The sequence below is a fragment of the Salvelinus fontinalis genome, chromosome 34, assembly GCF_029448725.1.
Source record: "Salvelinus fontinalis isolate EN_2023a chromosome 34, ASM2944872v1, whole genome shotgun sequence".
Lineage (NCBI taxonomy): Eukaryota > Metazoa > Chordata > Actinopteri > Salmoniformes > Salmonidae > Salvelinus > Salvelinus fontinalis.
In genome coordinates this window covers 22,715,376-22,728,708 of record NC_074698.1, presented here as the reverse complement: position 1 = coordinate 22,728,708, position 13,333 = coordinate 22,715,376, and the positions used below count along the sequence as shown (strand labels likewise).

The window sequence follows — 13,333 nt, the reverse complement described above, 5'->3', positions numbered from 1 at the left end:
GAAGTGGCAGCTGCATTTATATAGATGATGTCGCCATAGTCTAGGACTGATAGGAATGTCTACTGAATAATCTGCTTTCTACTAAACCCATTTTTATTCTCAGTTAATTCTCATGCATTCAATTCATATTTACAACTCCACAACTCGTAATTACCATCTTCCCATTTGGTTATAAACACAACATTATTACTGCTTATTACTGCCCACCTTCAGACTCATAAAGACATCACAAGTCATCAAGGCAACTGTCCACTCCCTTCAGAGTAAAAGCTACACCCCAGTCTTTCAGGAACTTGTTGTAAGCCAGAAGTAAAAGGACTGTGGTAAGCCAGAAGTAGAAGGAGTGTTATTGGGCATTGACACGATGACTAAAATGAGTTGGATTGCAACAATTTTGGGGAGAAACTAAGCACAGATAAAGCTTAAGATCAAGAGAAATGGCAACCAGAGATTCATCAACATGTGGTAAGTTTTTTCATCTCAATTGTCTTATATATCAACCTGAGGAAAAGTTTGTACGGTATATAAAGGACAATTTACAAGTTGTTTTTAATAACTTTAGCATCAATCAGTGTAAAAGTATTACTCTAACCCTAACATGGCCAGTTTAATGTAAGTTAAGATGATTAACTGCCCTCTTCTATCAATGTGGTGCGTGTACTGATATTTCTAGGCAACATTAAACATTATTTATAGCAACTATTCATGTTTTTATGATATCCCCATGTACTGTATGTATACTGTGTGTAGCAGGTACATACTGTGTGTAGCAGGTACATACTGTGTGTGGCAGGTACATACTGTGTGTGGCAGGTACATACTGTGTGCAGCAGGTACATAATACTGTGTGCGATAAAGCAACATGTGACAGACATCTGATCAACTTGTCAATACACCACGTTATCAGTAGTTTCATAGTGGCGTAATACACACATGCATGCTATCTGTGTCTGTTTGTGTATGTACTGTACTTGTGACTGTATGTGTGTGTGTTTATATATGTACTTGTGACTGTACATGTTTGTGTTTGTGTGTGTACTTGTGACTATGTGTGTGTTTGTTTATGTACTTGTGTGTTTGTGTGTGTACCTGTGACTGTACGTGTGTGTGTTTGTGTATGTACTTGTGACTGTACGTGTGTTTTTTTTACAATTTATTCGTTAATCATTGTGGGAATGACAGTCCCTTTAAAATGGAAGCCTAATGTCAGGCAGTATGACACAAAATGTGCACTAGCATGAACAGTAACTCGATCTCTCATGTGTCTTGTTTGTGTCTCTCTCAGACCTCAAAGTTGTCCTTCTTGGCGGCAGAAACTCTGGGAAGAGCGAAGTGGGCAATGTGCTGCTGGACAGGGAGGAGTTTGTCATCAAGGAGCGGACCACGTGCTCTAGGAGGGTGGGAGAGGTGGCAGGTGGGTGGGTTACTGTGGTGGACACACCTGGCTGGTGGTGTGACTTCAAGGTGTAGGACACGCCTCAGCTGGTGAAAAGGGAGATAGTGCGCAGTGTCTCTCTGTGCACCCCGGGACCCCATATTTTCCTTATCGTCATTAAGGCACACTCAGTGTTCTGTGAGAAGCGTTGCAGGGCTGTAGAGGAGCACCTGGCCCTCCTCAGTGAGAGAGAATCAACGGATGACACTGTGATAGACTGCATCCAGTTTGCTGAGTAGAGTGTTGGAGGCTATTTTGTAAATTACATCGCCAAAGTCGAGGATCGGTAGGATAGTCAATTTTACGAGGGTATGTTTGGCAGCATGAGTGAAGGAGGCTTGGTTGCGAAATAGGAAGCCGATTCTAGATCAATTTTGGATTGGAGATGTTTAATATGAATCTGGAAGGAGAGTTTACAGTCTAGCCAGACACCTAGGTATTTGTAGTTGTCCACATTTTGAGGTAATAAAGCTAGAATCCTTCATTTTTGAATTACAGGTCTCACAGCAAAATATTTTGGCACATATGCGAGTAAAATATCACTCCCTTGTTAATTTTCTAAATTGTAATTACTTCGCTACTATGGCCTATTTATTGCCTTACCTCCTTACGCCATTTGGACACACTGTATATAGACTTTTTGTATTGTGTGTGGAGTCACTGTATGGTCGTCTTCACCTGCAGTGACTGGCCTGGACACATGCACATGGAGCAGCAAGTCAAGAGAGGAGGCACGGCCCTCCTGTGGCTGGTGGAGAAATGCAGTCATAGGTATCACTGCCTCAACTTGAAGAGTGGACCAGGTGGAAATCAGATCACAGAGCTGTTCAGGAAGATGCAGAGACTGGTGACAGAAAATAGTGACAGCTATTTTAAAATGGAGGGACTGCTTTTACAAGAGGTGGAGGAAAATAAGAGGATAGTGGAGCAAAGGGCTCAGCATAGATTGATGAAGAAACAGAGATCTCTGCTCAATGGTGAGTTATCACTGAGATGGTTCTTAGGACACAATGCTTTGCCATATTGCCAACAGTAGATTTTAGAATGTTTCTGTTCTATCAGGGCTCTACAGCGTTACCATTTTACTCACATATGTGCCAAAATATTTTGCTGTGAGACCTGTAATTCAAAAATGAAGGATTCTAGCTTTATTACCTCAAAATGTGGACAACTACAAATACCTAGGTGTCTGGCTAGACTGTAAACTCTCCTTCTAGATCTCCCAATCCAAAATTGATCTAGAATCGGCTTCCTATTTCGCAACCGAGCCTCCTTCACTCATGCTGCCAAACATACCCTCGTAAAATTGACTATCCTAGCGATCCTCGACTTCGGCGATGTCATTTACAAAATAGCCTCCAACACTCTACTCAGCAAACTGGATGCAGTCTATCACAGTGCCATCCGTTTTGTCACCAAAGCCCCATATGCCACCCACCACTGCAACCTGTATGCTCTCGTCGCCAGACCCACTGGCTCCAGGTCATCTATAAGTCTTTGCTAGGTAAAGCTCCGCCTTATCTCAAATCACTGGTCCCCATAACAACACCCACCCGTAGCACACGCTGCAGCAGGTATATCTCACTGGTCACCCCCAAAGCCAACACCTCCTTTGGCCGCCTTTCCTTCCAGTTCTCTGCTGCCAATGACTGAAACGAATTGCAGAAATCGCTGAAGTTGAAGACTTATATCTCCCTCACTAACTTTAAGCATCAGCTATCTGAGCAGCTTACCGATCGCTACAGGTGTACACAGCCCATCTATAAATAGCCCATCCAACTACCTACCTCATCCCCATATTGTTTTTATTGACTTTTTTGTTCTTTTGCACACCAGTATTTCTACTTGCACATCATCATCTGCACATCTATCACTCCCTTGTTAATTTTCTAAATTGTAATTACTTCGCTACTATGGCCTATTTATTGCCTTACCTCCTTATGCCCTTTGCACACACTGTGTATCGACTTTTTCTATTGTGTTATTGACTGTACTTTTGTTTATTCCATGTGAAACTCTGTGTTGTTGTTTGTGTCGCACTGCTTTGCTTTATCTTGGCCAGGTCGCAGTTGTAAATGAGAGCTTGTTCCCAACTGGCCTACCTGGTTAAATAAAGGTGAAATAAAAAATGTACAAATATTTCTCATTGGCCTCCTACATTTTCCAACTTAGGTGCACATGTGCTCCTTGTAAAAAATGACAGCGTAAAGCACTATCTATTATGATGTTGCATTGTTTCCTTCTTTTCTACCAGGGGAGTCATGTCATCTCTCCAAAATCAGAGTTGTGCTGCTTGGAGCTCGGGGCTCAGGGAAGAGTTCAGCAGGAAACACCATCCTGGGTCAAGGAGGAAGCTTTGAGGTCAGAAGGAGAACAGCGCAATGCATGGTGGGAGCAGGGGATGTTGCTGGGAGACAAGTCACTGTGGTGGACACTCCAGGCTGGTGGATGAATGACTTCTCTCAGGATAGTCCTGTTTTTGACAGACAGGAGATAGTGTGTAGTGTATCTCTTTGCTCCCCTGGTCCACATGCCCTCCTGCTGATGGTGCGTGTGGACCGGTCCTTCACAGAGACCTACAGGAGAGCTGTGCAGGAGCACCTAGAGCTCATCACAGACACAGTCTGGGCTCACATCATCGTCCTGTTCAACTTTGGGGACTGGCTGGGAGACACAACCATCGAGCAGCACATTGAGAGTGAGGGAGAGGCCCTCCAGTGGCTTGTGGAGAAGTGTGGCAACAGGTATCATGTCCTCAACAATAGAAGCAACTCAGGATTTCAGGTTATGGAACTGATGAGAAAGATTGAGGAACTGATGTCATGCAACAGCAGTTGTTACTGTAAGATTGAGGGTGGCATTCTGCAGGAGTTGGAGGAGAAGAGGAGGGAAGAACAGAAAAGAGCAGGGGAGAGACTGACGAGAAGGCAGAAACAAAGAGAGACTGCCAGATCTCTATTAGGTGAGTTAAATCAATCTCTCTCAAAATGCACTTTAGGTGTCTGATTCTATTCATATTGGTGTGAAATATTTAGGATGAACATTTTCCATTCGTTCATAGAGCTTTAAATCTGACAATGTGAATGAAACACTTTGTATTCATACATTTTATGTCCACAGCAGACGTGTTATACATGACAGTTTTCTTATTTGTTTGTGACAGGGGAGCTCTACTGTCCCTCAGAGCTGAGAATAATGCTGCTGAGTGGTCGCAACACAGGCAGGAGCTCTGCTGGAAACACCATCCTGGGCAGAGAGCACTTTAAAGTAGGGTGCCATGCCACTGACTGTGTGGAAGGACAAGGAAAGGTCAGGGGTAAGACTGTGACAGTTTTGGACCCACCAGGCTGGCTGTCAGTGGGTCCTGGCTCCCTGATGTCTCCCTCAGTCTCTGGGGTAACTGTTGTCCTGGTGGTGGTGAATGTGAGCTCCTCCTTCAGCCACACTGTCTGAAGAACAGCAGTAAAACACCTGGAGGCACTCGGAGAGAAAGTATGGAATAGAACCATGGTCCGATTCACCTTTGGAGACTGGCTGGGGGACACGACCATCGAGCAGCGCATTGAGAGTGAGGGAGAGCCCCTCCAGAGGCTTGTCGAGAAGTGTGGCAACAGATATCACGTGTTGGACAGTAAGAGCCAGGGAACTGGTGCATAGGTCACTGAGCTGCTACAGAAGATAGAGGAGATGCTGGTGGAGGAGAGGTTGGAGGTTCTACAGAGAAGAGAACAGGTTGGGAAGAGTCTCACAGTGATTCAGGAGTCAGAGATGGATGGAGTGATGGGAGAGGGCATAGAGGTCCTTGTAGCAAACCACACAGACGCTCCCTTTCATGATGGTAAGCAAGACTGATGCACATTAGATAGAACTTACAGTTCATAATTTCATGATGTATTTATTCTGACAGAGCTCTCTCTTGTGTTGCAGTGTGTGAGGTGGCTAGTTCAGAGGACATTCTAACCCCAGATGACTCAGGAGCCCCAGACTTTGGTGGACAGGAGTTGGCACTACCAGAGGCCAGCGGAGGATGGTGGACTAAAGCAAATCACTCCATCCTGGATGTGGAGGGGTTTCTGTCCTGCATGGCCGGTGTGCTTCAGGGGAATCAGAAGGGGCTGATGTGGAACATGGGGGGCAGACAGACGCTAGTGGTGAACCTCCCAGACTGTCTCCACACTGGACCTACTCAGAGCCATCATCTGAGATGGAATGGACAGAATGGTAGAAAACCGGTCACCCTGTTCTCTCCAGGACACCAAGCTCTCCTCCTGGTCGAGCAACCCAAAGAACCAGAAAGAATGCTGGTGAAGAAACAGGAAGACATCGTGGATACACAGTCCCTTGGACACCCCAGGCTGAGGGACAGGACCCTCAAGGAGATTGCCAGAACAGGAGGCCTGCAGGCCTTGATTGACCAATGGGGGAACAGTAATTTGGAGGAGCTTGAATCCTTCATTGACTCCTATTTTGAAATGGTGTGGAAGAAAACCATGGGGGCTTTCATAGTAGAGGAGGAGGACTGTCTCACCAGCAACAGCCCAGAGCTGAATGATGTTGGGGAGGATCTTGTAAATAATGGTGGCCAGGAGGTGCTGTCATCCATTGACAAGAAGCTGTCTAAGCTGGACATCCTGGAAGGCTTGCAGAGACTTGCTGGACCTCAGACAGAGTCTGGATCACAGCTGTGACATCATACAGGAACTCAGGGACAAAAGTAAAGCAACACAAAAGCCTGCTGTTCCCTCTGATGCAGGGGAGGCAGAAGTGGAGGAAAGTTGCTAGAGGAGAGATGTTCAACAATAACATAAATGATAAGTTATAGATTGGTTTGTTTTATCTAAATATGCCCTAACATCATTGTTCAGGTAACAACTAATTAACAGTATTGATTTATTGATGGAGTTAATGCTAATGGTGAGGCAGTATATTAACTTCATGATGTCATGTGTTTCCACAAGGGGGAGCCCTCTGACAAGCAATTGTGGGGGGTTGGTCTCCTGCATAGGTTACTGTATCTATTCACTACATGAAATATTTCACTACATTATTATGCAAGATACCAGTCATTTTAAATCAGTTATTGTTGATCATTTCCTAGATGATCATTTTATTTATCTTATGAGGCTTGTATAAAGACAGACATATCAGGGTCCAGATGATAGCACGTGTCATGCCATAAAAGTAACATATTACATCATGAAACATATCATACCATCCAAGGGGCGACTCTTTTTTTGTGTTTGCTCATGGAATGACTTGTTCGAGTCAATGTAAAAAGAATTGACAGCAACAAAGACTGAGAGCCGTGACCCTCTTAGGTGGTGGGTAAGCTGAGGATGAAAAACTGTCTGACTGTGCTGTGGTGTGGTGACTGTCTGCAGGTGCTGCAGCCCCAGCCTCAGCCCACTGGCTGATGACTCATCTCTCTACAGCAGAAGCAGAACATGTACAGTAGAACTGGGCTGATTCACAACTGGAAGGGAAATACTGTAGGTCTTCACATTGGGTAGCTACTGTTCATAAATAAGGGCATGGAGTTTTTCCTCTTCAGGTCACATGGTTAGGAAACACTTCATGAAACACTTCATGCTATTCACAATTGCTCTCCATCTTGCAACATGCTCAGGTGTGTGAGAGGGAGAGTGAGAGAGAAAGGGGGAGAAATAGGGAGAGAAAGAGACTGCACAAGAGAGAGTGAGGGGAGAGAGAGGGGGAGAGCAAGAGAGTGAGAGAGAGATATGCAGAAACAGAGCATGTCCTAAATTACCTTCAATCTCCAGTTAATGAAAAACAGGAAGTTGGTTCAGGCAGACCAGACATTGTGTTAGCTGAGAATACCATAAAGCTGGAAGGCTATATTTCTAACCCCTTTCAGAATTTGCCCAAGAGCCAGAGAGATGAGTCACACAGACACATACAGCGGCTAATAGATTTCTGGCTGGGTAAGTAAACACTTTGCAAAGCCTGGTGCAGTCAAGGTCAATCTCGATCTACTTTTAAAGCCAACATGCAAGAACCTCAAAGTAAAGTGTTTTTATAGGGCAATTTTTGTTGAAATCCGGAAATGGGAAGACATAAAAACATTTTTTTGCCACGCTATTATTTTTTTGACCCTCTATTTTTTGTTGACCCTCTGAACAAGGTTACAACGTTGACAGATTGATTAAAAAATATATGTTTTATTGTCACATACACCAGATAGGCAGTACTGTAAAAAATATTGATACTCAGACATTGTAGAATTGCTGAAACGTAGGCCAAAAACCAGCCAGACAATTGTACTTTCCTCTCAATACAGTTTTTTTTGTCAACCTCTAGTTTAACTCTCTACATCCAATATTCACCTTTGTTAATAGCAACACTGGGTTATTTTAGAGTAAAGAAATCCCACAGCCACAAAGTGAGGCTCTTGGGGCATAAATGCACGTGTTTTATTTTTGACACATAGCCTCTGCATCCAGTCTCTTCCCTGGCCTGGTGTGTTTTTCCCTACTCAGACTAGAAGTTCCATTCTGGGAGCATGCATTATGCAGCGATCCCCAGAGTGCATGGAGAGAGTGAGGAGGGTCCCACCTGGTGTGTTCAGAGTGCATCTCCCCACCGCCCATCTTACTGGCCAATGGGAGAGAGGGTTGTGACTGCCATCCCAGCATAGCCTGGACTGGAGAGAAAGGAGAGTAAGTACAAAATGGTAAACAGAGAGGATATGGGATGTTTTAATATGTTGTAATATGAACCATGGCTCTCAAACAACAGATGTAAACTCCACTCTTAGGGAAAAGGGTTCCAAAAGGGTTCTTCGGCTGTCTCCAAAGGAGAACCCTTTTGGATTCCATATAGAACCCTCTGTGGAAAGGTTCACCTATGGGGACAGCCAGAGAACCCTTTTAGGTTCCAGATAGCACCTTTTTTTCTAAGAGTGTACAAGGGAGGAGGAAGGGAAAGTGGTGATGAGCAGATTTGGTGTTTGCAAGGCTTCCTCCCACAGTGAGCCAAAGAGGTGACTTGTTTGCAATCATGATCTCTTTATCTCTGTCAGTCTCTCTGCATCTCACTGCATTATTCCCTCATGAATATCAATCCCCCTTTTATCCACTCCTCTTTCTAGCTCTCTTGCTTTATCATCCATCCTCCTTTAGCCTCCAATAGCCTAACGTAGCAGGCATAGAAAGACGTCTGAGCGAAGTTCCCACTTCCGATATTCAGGGGAAACGGAAGTTAGGTTGAAAATACTCCATCCCTGTAAAGCAGATGTTAGCGTGTTCTAGCGACTCAGCATAGGATAGTCCTCCAGTTACTATTCTTCTCTTCCTCTCTCTACCCGCCCCCCCCCCCCCCCAATCTTACAGCTCCAGTTGTGAGTCTCAGCCCTCCCCACTCATTAAAAAAGATTTGCAGCTTGGACGGAAGCTGGAGAGAAATGGATCTCTCAACGTGATGGCGGTGCAGTGGCCGTTTGGCCCAGGAGACAGTCCTGAGCCCACATTCATCTCCATTAGTAGGACAGCCCAGCGGCCCCCCCCCCCCCCCCACACACACACGGGATCACGTTTCACCGCCTGCTATTTTTCCAGGTGGAGGGAGAGGATGGGAAAAGGGGGTAGGGAGAGAAGCAGGCATGGAGGGAGGGAGAGAGAGGGATGATTTAGACTTCGTGAAAAATAATCAGCCATCCTTCCCTTCCCCTCTCCACGCTCCAATGTCATGACCCCCCAAAGGGTCGATGTCTGTCTGAGGTGGTACGCTGTAGATCAGGGGGAGGCCTGAACTTCTATACCCCATAAAGAGTGCATCTTAATATGCATAGGGCCATATGCTCTCTGATTTCATATCAATAGAAACAAGCTGGTATTAAAAAGCTGCTGGACACAACTGTCATAATGTTTATCTACAAAAAATTAATTTAGATCGATATAATAACAAACAATAGTGAAGCTTTCAAAATATGCCATGGGACCCAGAAGGATTCTATTGGGGGAACAGGATAAGGCTTGTGATCAGGCACAGTTCCTAAAATTATTATCATCCATAAAATTATCCCTGTGGGACTTAATTTGCTGGTCCAGGGAAAGTCCATCAGGTCCACTTAAGTGGGGTGGTGGTGGGGTGGGGTGGGGGTGATTGGTTGTGATTGGTTGGCACCTGGCCTGAAACAGAGACCGCTTGGCTTACCCAAGAATGCAAAGGTAACTGAACTAAATGACTATCGCCCAGCAGCACTCACTTCTGTCATAATGAAGTGCTTTGAGAGACTAGTCAAGGATCATAACACCTCCACCTTACCTGTCACCCTTGACCCACTGCAATTTGCTTACCACCCCAATAGGTCCACAGATGATGCAATCGCCATCACACTGCACACTGCCCTATCCCATCTGGACAAGGGGAATACCTATGTAAGAATGCTGTTCATTGACTATAGTTCAGCATTCAACACCATAGTATCTTCCAAGCTCATCATTAAGCTTGAGCATTCTCAGCCCCCTCCAGTACTCCCTGTTCACCCATGACTGCGTGGCCATGCACGGCTCCAACTCAATCATCAAGTTTGCAGACGACACAACAGTAGTAGGCTTGATTACCAACAACGAGACAGCCTACAGGGAGGAAGTGAGGGCACTCGGAGTGTGGTGTCAGGATAACAGCCTCTCACTCAACGTCAACAAAACAAAGGAGATGATCGTGGACTTCAGGAAACAGCAGAGGGAGCACCCCCCTATCCACATCGACGGGACAGTAGTGGAGAAGATGAAACGTTTTAAGTTCCTTGGCATACACATCACGGACAAACTGAAATGGTCCACCCACACAGACAGTGTGGTGAAGAAGGCGCGACAGCACCTCTTCAACCTCAGGAGGCTGAAGAAATGTAGCTTGTCATCTAAAACCTTCACAAACTATTACAGATGCACAATTGAGAGCATTCGGAAGTTTACATACACTTAGGTTGGAGTCATTAAAACTCGTTTTTCAACTACTCCACAAATTTCTTGTGAACAAACTATAGTTTTGCCAAGTCGGTTAGGACATCTACTTTGTGCATGACACAAGTAATTTTTCCAACAATTGTTTACAGACAGATTATTTCACTGTATCACAATTCCAGTGGGTCAGAAGTTTACATACACTAAGTTGACTGTGCCTTTAAACAGCTTGGAAAATTCCAGAAAATGATGTCATGGCTTTAGAAGCTTCTGATAGGCTAATTGACATAATTTGAGTCAATTGGAGGTGTACCTGTGGATGTATTTCAAGGCCTACCTTCAAACTCAGTGCCTCTTTGCTTGACGTCATGGGAAAATTAAAATAAATCACCAAAGACCGTCGTTGAATGAATGAGACCAAAGCGCAGCGTGGAAAGTGTTCATGATATTTAATACTGAAACACCGACAAAAAAAATAAATATAAACGAACGTAAAGTTCTGTAGGGCTAAACAGCTACTGTGCAAAAACAAGATCCCACAAACTAGAGTGGAAAACAGGCTGCCTAAGTATGATTCCCAATCAGAGACAACGATAGACAGCTGCCTCTGATTGGGAACCATACAGAGGCATACATGATTGGGAACCAACAAAGAAATAGAAAACTAGAATGCCCACCCAAATCACACCCTGACCTAACCAAATAGAGAAATAAAAAGGCTCTCTAAGGTCAGGGCGTGACATCATTTGAGTCAATTGGAGATGTACCTGTGGAGGTATTTCAAGGCCTACCTTCAAACTCAGTGCCTCTTTGTTTGACATCATGGGAAAATCAAAAGAAATCAGCCAAGACATCAGAAAAACATTTGTAGACCTCCACAAGTCTGGTTCATCCTTAAGAGCAATTTCCAAACGCCTGAAGGTACCACGTTCATCTGTACAAACAATAGTACGCAAGTATAAACACCATTGGACAACGCAGCGGTCAAACCGCTCAGGAAGGAGACGCGTTCTGTCTCCTAGAGATGAACGTACTTTGGTACCAAAAGTGCAAATCAATCCCAGAACAACAGCAAAGGACCGTGTGAATATGCTGGAGGAAACAGGTACAAAAATATCTATATCCACAGTCAAACAAGTCCTATATCGACATAACCTTGAAAGGACGCTCAGCAAGGAAGAAGGCACTGCTCCAAAACCGCCATAAAAAAGCCAGACTACAGTTTGCAACTGCACATGGGGGACAAAGATCGTACTTTTTGGAGAAATGTCCTCTGGTCTGATGAAACAAAAATATAACTATTTGGCCATAATGACCATCGTTATGTTTGGAGGAAAAAGGGGGAGGCTTGCAAGCCGAAGAACACCATCCCAACAATGAAGCACGGGGGTAGCAGCATCATGTTGAGGGGGTGCTTTGCTGCAGGAGGGACTGGTGCACTTCACAAAATATATGGCATCATGCGGAGGAAAAATTATGTGGATATATTGAAGCAACATCTCAAGACATCAGTCACGAAGTTAAAGCTTGGTCGCAAATGGGTCTTCCAAATGGACAATGACCCCAAGCGCACTTCCAAAGTTGTGGCAAAATGGCTTAAGGACAACAAAGTCAAGGTTTTGGAGTGGCCATCACAAAGCCCTGACCTCAATCCCATAGAAAATTTGTGGGCAGAACTGAAAAAGCGTGTGCAAGCAAGGAGGCCTACAAACCTGACTCAGTTACACCAGTTCTGTCAGGAGGAATGGGCCAAAATTCACCCAACTTATTGTGGGAAGCTTGTGGAAGGCTACCCAAAACGTTTGACCCAAGTTAAATAATTTAAAGGCAATGCTACCAAATACTAATTGAGTGTATGTAAACTTCTGACCCACTGGGAATGTGATGAAAGAAATAAAAGCTGAAATAAATCATTCTCTCTACTATTATTCTGACATTTCACATTTTTTAAATAAAGTGGTGATCCTAACTGACCTAAGACGGGGAATTGTTTTTCCTAGCCGCCGTGCTTCTACACCTGCATTGCTTGCTGTTTGGGGTTTTAGGCTGGGTTTCTGTACAGCACTTTGAGATATTAGCTGATGTACGAAGGGCTATATAAAATAAACTTGATTTGACTTGATTTGTTACTAGGATTGAATGTCAGGAATTGTGAAAAACTGAGTTTAAACTTATTTGATTAAGGTGTTTGTAAACTTCCGACTTCAACTGTATATACTGTATTTTATACAATCTATTGCATCTTGTCTATGCCGCTCTGTCATTGCTCATCCGTATATTTAAATATTCTTATTCCATTCCTTTACTTATATTTGTGCGTATTAGGTAGCTGTTGTGGAATTCTTAGATTACTTGTTAGATATTGCTGCACTGTCGGAACTAGAAGCGCAAGAATTTCGCTAAACTCGCAATAACATCTGCTAACCATGTGTATGTGCCCAAGAAAATTGTATTTTACTTTTACTATCTAGCTTTTCAAGAACTGAACCTTCCCCAACCCCTCCTGCCCCCACCTGCAAATCCAAGGTCGAGGGAAACCTCAAGTACAAAGTTGCAGGAAACAATTAAGGCTAATAATTGGGCACCAGTGAAACTGAGTTCCAGTTCATTTTGAATCTGCGTCTGTTTCTCAGGGACTGGTACCTGCTAAATCATGAACCTCAAACATTGCTCTGCTACATACTGTACATTAACAACTTATGACAGGGTTGATGCTACAAATCCACCGAGAAGAAGGCTATGAGAAGACCCTCTCCTAGCCGATGAGGACTGGGTTTACCTCTATCTGACCCTGAGCTCTATTGAACCTTCAGACATGTTAATAAACTCTACCTCTCATCATGTATTACTGGATGAAGATGCAGTGGGATGGAAAACTTGCCCTGTTGCCTCAAGAGCTGTGGCCACAGATAGAGTGCTCTTACAAATTACCTAACTTAATATGAATTCCTTCCTGTTATGAAATGGCATGTCT

The 13,333-nt window shown here is 44.2% G+C and overlaps 1 pseudogene; it reads left to right on the top strand.

Annotated features, from left to right (window-relative positions):
- Positions 1-2,893: 2,893 nt before the first annotated feature.
- Positions 2,894-6,787, top strand: LOC129833504 (uncharacterized; annotated as a pseudogene).
- Positions 6,788-13,333: the final 6,546 nt, after the last annotated feature.